The 7,071-nt window shown below is 44.6% G+C and overlaps 1 pseudogene; it reads left to right on the top strand.

Moving 5' to 3' along the window:
- The first annotated feature begins 2,407 nt into the window (after positions 1 to 2,407).
- Positions 2,408 to 6,335, top strand: LOC112068251 (neurogenic differentiation factor 2-like; annotated as a pseudogene).
- Positions 6,336 to 7,071: the final 736 nt, after the last annotated feature.

Here is a 7,071-nt window from a genome sequence, read left to right as displayed (position 1 = left end):
CATGGTCCACCTACACAGACAGTGTGGTGAAGAAGGCGCAACATCGCCTCTTCAACCTCAAGAGGCTGAAGAAATTTGGCTTGTCACCTAAACCCCTCCCCCACATTTTACAAATGCACAATTAAGAACATCCTGTCGGGCTGTATCACTGCCCACCCACAACCACAAGGCTCTCTCCAGAGGGTGGTTTGGTCTCCATAACGCATCACCGGTGGCAAACTACCTGCCCTCCAGGACACCTACGCACCCGATGTTACAGGAAGGCCAAAAAGACCATCAAGGACAATAACCACCCGAGCCACTGCCTGTTCACCCCGCTACCATCCAGAAGGCGAGGTCAGAACAGGTGCATCAAAACTGGGACCGAGAGACTGAAAAAAAGCTAATATCTCAAGACCATCAGACTGTTAAACAGCCACCGCTAACACAGAGAGGCTGCTGCCTACATACAGACTTGAAATCATTGGCCACTTTAATAAATCGATCACTAGTCACTTTAATAATGCCACTTTAATAATATTTACATATCTTGCATTACTCATCTCATATGTATATACTGTATTTTATACCATCTATTGCATCTTGCCTATGCCGCTCTGTCATTGCTCATCCATATATTTATATGTATATATCCTTATTCCATTCCTTTACTTACATTTGTGTGCTTTAGGTAGTTGTTGTGGAATTGTTAGATTACATTTTAGATATTGCTGCACTGTCGGAACTACAAGCACAAGCATTTTGCTACACTCGCAATAACATCTGCTAACCATGTGTAGTGACCAATAAAATTCGATTTGATTTGATCTGGCAAAATCCATACACACGAACACATTATTTTGCATAAACTCTTCCCAGTATTCTAATACCAGTTTACAGCCGCCATGTTTGTTGTCTCCTTTAGCCTGTCATTGGCTAAAACGATGCTGTTGACATTTGCCATTTCTTTTGGCAAGGTGATTTGAAGGATGATTGGGACTTGTTGAAACGCACGGGTAAGGCAACCCGTGCTCACCGCCCTCCATTCCCGCCTCACTAGTGCTGCTGAGGTAGGGCACCGATTTGGCTGGCAGCAGGGCCTGACGTGATGCCTTCCATCCCCCACCTTTGGAGTGGTGCCAGGATGCCATCCTCTCTCTCAGGACCGTCGGGGACTGGATGGGACACATTATCGAATGTGCAGAATCATGACCCCCATAGCCACAGCTGTTGCCACACTACTGCTGACCCCGCAGGTGACCCTCCCCTGGTGGGTGTCTAACTGGGATCTCTGGGGAGTTGGAGGAGAACCTGGTCCAAGGACATGAACCCATGGTGCTATTTTCCTGCTTCAAAATGTCCCTTTTCCCACCTCTCAATGGTCTGTCATTGCTGTGCCAATGGACAGACACATGCATGCCAACTTGGACCTGGTGGTCACAGAGCTCGTTTTCCAGATTAACTTCACTAATGCCTGCCTAATGGTGAGATATTGGAGTTGGAACTTGGAATAGAGATAACTCAGAGATACCAATGACACAAGAAGTGGGGAAGAGAAAAGCAGGAATTCACAGGCTTGCAGCTCTCTTATTTATAACGCCATTGATTTGGTTAGTGTGCCAACGCTCCTCCCACTCTGGGCAACCGCACAGATGCCAGCTCCAACCAACCCCTGGCCCCCTCCCTCACCGATCCCCGCCCTTATCCCGTCCCTGGTGGGGTCGCACACCTGGGCCCCATCGTTGTTGCTGTGCAGGAGGACTGGAGCTCGCTCGCCCCCCAGGCCCCCCTCAGCGTCTCACTCTGAAAACACCACCGCTCAAGCAACCTCGTCATCTCTCCTACCCGTRCTCACGTCTAATCTCCGATCTCATCTCACGAGCACCTATAAATAACAAACAATCAATAGGGTCTCAATAGCCTATATTTATCTGTCTGTCGGTCTTTATTGAAGATGAGTCTCATTGATCATTCTGCCCGTAGTCTGCGCGCAATGCTATTTGTTTCGATTATTTCCCCCCTGAATAGATCACTATAATGCCATTCAATTAGGTAAATAAATAGATAAACAATATCGCCTTCTGTTCCCAGGTCTGCAAATGCACCCCAACCCCCTCTCCTTGAGCACCGTTGTTTTATGCATGCTATCGTATAACTTAACCCTTAGGTTAAATGTACAAAAATAAAAAATAAAGGCAAATACACCAATAATTGCCGTTGTCTACAACAAACATTTTTGTGGGCCCACTTTTCTGTTTCCTCTCTTTCACTCTTATTGCCTCCGTCTCAGTTTCTCTCTTTTTCTGGCTGTGTGAGCGCGAGCGCAGTGACAGATGGCGGGGCCCTCTTCCCTCGGGAAGACAATCTCTCCGAATGCGGGCGCATGTCAATCACCGGCTCTCATGTGATGGTTCTTGCCAGTGACGTGCCAACCATATGGCCTGGCATCATAGCTGGTATGTAACCCTGCCTGGTAGCGATGCCACACTGTCTCAGAGCGCGCGCGCGGATAGCACACTGAAAGCACCCTGCCGCACCTATAGGAGCGTTTGCTCGCGGTCCCAGAAGATGGTCTGAACTCACGCGCTTTCCACCCCTTCAAGAGCTCCCGCGGAGGTAAGTTGGAGTGTAAACAAATCGACGAGTGACCTTCCCAATATGGAAAGTAATTAATTTAATAAATAGAGATTAATAATGCAAGGTTAATTCGTGACGGTTTTTCGGTGGATTTCTGTGCCTCCTGTAAACGTCTGTTTTGAGTTCACTCAGCTATATGCCATTTTTGAGCATTTGGATTATGGTGTAGCTATGGTTCTTCGTTTGGCACGATGTTATGCTCCATTTGTCCTTCAACTTTTAAYAGCGCGGACCTCCATTCTGTGTGTTAATTATAGGCTAGGAGTGCAATATAATATTCCATGCTTATTTTATTCAGAAAACAGCTATACACAAAGACAAGCTCTAGTTTACCGTCTATCTCTGTGAACAATCGAAAAAATAGCAGCAATCTTCCTCCTGAATTGAATTAATTTCTATAGTCAGACAGTATAAGGCATTAATTTGATTAGTGAAAAATACAAAAGGAAGCCTGTTTCCATGGACCTATGGAACCAGAGAGATGAAGAGAAAGAGAGATACATAGGGAGAGAGAGGGGAGGCAGAATTATTCTTCACCGTCAGCTAATTATTTCTCCGTCTCATGGTTTAGAGAGAAGATTTATCGATGATTTTATCTGAGTGTTCATCTTGGAGAAAATGAAAGGGTGGGTGGGGCGTTATTGAAAGCGAATGTACAGTAGGCTAATACGGACATTATTTATTTGTGTTTGTGTAGTTTTATCATCCACAATTATTCTTTCAACAGCACAACCTTCTGCATAACAATACATCGATAGCTCCCCTAAATCACGCAAGCAAGCACCGCAAGCACATCCAAGAGGAGATTATTGTTGCAATTGAAAGAAAATACAAATCTGCTTTCGGAAATGCATTTTTGATATATATTTAACGACTGCTAAAGGGATACAAGCAATTTCCATCTGTAAATGCAAACATTTCCAACTAAAAGTGGTTTGGAATCGCTCTGTCGTGCATACTGAATTATGTGTGAAATATTTTTCTTGTAAGGTAGTCTACATGGTTTGTTAATTAAACGTTTTTTTTTTTTTTTTAATTGAGCAAATCTCCTGAGCCTGAAATTTCCAAACGAGATTTTGCCTCTGGCACACCCTCGAGATAATTAGCACCGTATTCCTCCTGGTTGACTTTGGGTCTACACACATCACGTAGCCCAACCACAGTTCTCCAGCCTACCAGAGATACAAGAGATTTACAGTGATTTAGGGTGAAAATATGTTACTGGTTTGAGATGGTTTAAACTGTCCATCTATCATATCTTTGCACTGGCTATTTACATTCAAATACCATCTCGTTTCCCCTTTTCGGATAATTGATGCCATTTTCAAAAAAGGTCTGTCTCAATTAACTTCGTATTTTTGGATTATAATATTTGGATGATATTCTAATTGGCGTTTGGGTAAGATATTTACACATTAAATCATTTTTGAGTGCCATAATAACAATGTACATTATTATTATTATTATTATTATCATTATAATTATTTATTGCCAATCAAAATGGATCTTTGTGGATAATATTAACCCATGTTATCCTATAGTGCCCTCTGGTAGACTATAAGGCTGACTATAAGACAACAGCGGCTCTGCAGGTGTGGTAGAAGTCATCTCAATGTCACATTTTTACAAAAAATATGATAGCCTATTAATTCAAATAATTTCCGATATCCACACACATTATTTTGTTATCTTCTGACACGATGATCAACACCGAGGTAGAGACACTGTACATATCCTCTTGCCATGCTTTCTGTGGAGGTGGGTAGTGCGGTGGAGTAGTGCTGGAATGTAGCCAGGAGTATGTGGGCGTCGGGGGGGAGTGAAAGTAGGGGTACGTTGCTTCACAGCGCGCCCCACGGGATCTATAATGTGGCCTGTGCTGTTGAGACCCGCTGCGCGAGGGCAGGAGGGGGCACATGGACGACAGCAGGGAATTAAATAGGGGACCGGTTGGGCGATAGACCCGGGTGTTCACTGAAATGTTTCTGATGGCATGCTGTTATAGTTCCTCCCAAACACGTATCATTTCAGTCTTATTAGGCTATTCATGTCCTCTGCCTTTATCACGAAGAGATATTAATCCTAATTTGATTGAGTATTATGCCATTGTTGTTGAATGCATTTCATTACATTCTTGTTTTTTCTTTTAGCCCTTTTCTGATTTGAAATGTCCTCACTCCTCAGACAACTTCCTTTATCTCTTTCAGTGCCGCAATGTTGACTAGGCTGTTCAGTGACCCGTCGCTGCTTCCCGACATGCATAAGTATTCGGCCTGGGCAGAGGACAGCGAGAGCGAGGACTCGAAGACCAAGGATGATGARGATCACTGCCGCGTGGRCGATGACGACATGGATGTCCCGGACCTGAGAAGCAGCCGGGCACATTCTGAGATCGGCGGTGAAGACGAGGACGACGACGAGGCGGATGAGGACGAAGGAGAGGACGGTGCAGAGGGGGACGGGCCCAAAAAACGGGGCCCTAAGAAGCGTAAAATGACACCTGCGCGTATCGAGCGMTCCAAGTTGCGTCGTCAGAAGGCAAACTCRCGGGAGAGGACGCGCATGCACGAYCTGAACTCTGCGCTCGACAATCTGCGTAAAGTCGTGCCCTGTTACTCMAAAACGCAAAAGCTCTCCAAAATYGAGACTCTCCGTTTGGCCAAGAACTATATCTGGGCCCTCTCTGAGATCCTGCGCTCCGGGAAGAAGCCTGATCTTGTGTCCTACGTGCAGACGCTGTGTAAAGGACTGTCCCAACCCACGACCAACCTGGTTGCSGGTTGTCTGCAGCTCAACTCCCGAAACTTCCTAACGGAGCAGTGTCCGGAGGGGGGACGCTATCCCGGCTCCAACTCCTTCTCCATGCATCCGTACCCCTACCAGTGCTCCCGCCTCTCCAGCCCTCAGTATCAGTCTGGTTCCAACTCGCATCCCTTACGGACACAMGGSTACTGCTCAGCCTACGAYTCRCTGTACGGTGGCAGTGGATCTCCAGAATACAACAGCCCAGAGTATGAGGGGCCCATCTCCCCTCCCGTGTGCATCAATGGCAACTTTTCTCTKAAGCACCAGGGCACTACGTCCCCCGAGGTAGCCGAGAAARGCTAYCATTACTCTATGCATTACTCCGGCCTGGCCRGCTCTCGCCCCACTGCTGGCCACATATACGGTTCTTCAGGKGTGCGGAGCAGCATCCACTCYGAAAACGTATCGCCTTACCACGACATGCACCTGCACCACGAAAGGGCCCCCGTCCCCGTATACGATGAACTCAATGCGTTTTTCCACAACTGAAACGGCAGTGATATTGCCATGCGTGGGAGTCTTCTTGCAATCAACAATCAATTAGTTGCCCACCTTTGGCAAGGAGCGTGCACGGTCACCCCCCAGCCCCTACCCTTAAACTTAGTCTCAAAGGACTATGACACCAGACACTGATCATTGCGGAAACAGCGTTTTATTTATTGTTTTTCTATGTCCTTTTATATAATTGTATTTATTTTGTTTCTATTCTGTGACGATGGGATGCTGTGAAAATGTTGCATTTGAAATGGAATGTGTACAGATTTGACGGTGATTGACGTATGGGTTATTATTGAAATTGCTAGATGAACAGAGTTAAAATGCAACCGCATAGCCGCATTTATAACATTGTAACAACCGATGATGCTGTAACTAATTTGGAAATAATAGCCTAATATGAAAATAGAGGATTAAATTAAGAAGCAAGCAGTGCACTTAAAAGCAAGCATGTCGCAGAGATAGGAAGATATATATTTTTAAATGTCGACAATTGGCAACAGCTATGTCAGAAAATTAAACATATTTCACATCTATGCAAGAAATAGCCTACGCCAAACGAGTATACAAGGACCAACTATAGGCTATATCTAAAATAGTATACATTAAATCATTAATTTAATACTTCTCAACAATATCATTTCATTGCTTCTCGGCCCCTATTCTGACTTGCCATAACACACACGGGGGGAATTGCTTGACGTCTATTTTTTCTATTGAGGGACATGGATTCAAGTCACCATAATGACACAGAGAATACAATTTTCGATCCCTAGAATACCACCAATGGATAAGGAAAAGCAAAGGAAAAGCAAACAATATTTGGCAGAGTAGGCCTATAAGGCTAAAGCCAACATTTTAAATGAATGATTCTAAAGAAGCAGATATGGGCTCAAGTCGTTCTAATGTAAACGATTCGATAGTGTTTACGTTCATTAGATTAGGCTACCTTTAATGGATTTGCACGTTTGCACTAAATTTGAGATGTCATTCAAATGCAATCGAAAATGGTTTAATGTAAGCCTTTATACATCTACTGGCCTTTATACATCTACAATCCTGTCAGTGACTGAACGGAGAATGGGATAGGCCGACAATAAAATATGCTAAACACAATATTTCATGTCATGCCACAGGAATAAATATGGCAAGTCA

This window comes from Salvelinus sp. IW2-2015, unplaced genomic scaffold, assembly GCF_002910315.2.
Source record: "Salvelinus sp. IW2-2015 unplaced genomic scaffold, ASM291031v2 Un_scaffold351, whole genome shotgun sequence".
In the NCBI taxonomy this organism is placed as follows: domain Eukaryota; kingdom Metazoa; phylum Chordata; class Actinopteri; order Salmoniformes; family Salmonidae; genus Salvelinus; species Salvelinus sp. IW2-2015.
The sequence above is the reverse complement of the archived record's forward strand: the minus strand, read 5'-3'. Positions and strand labels throughout refer to the sequence as shown.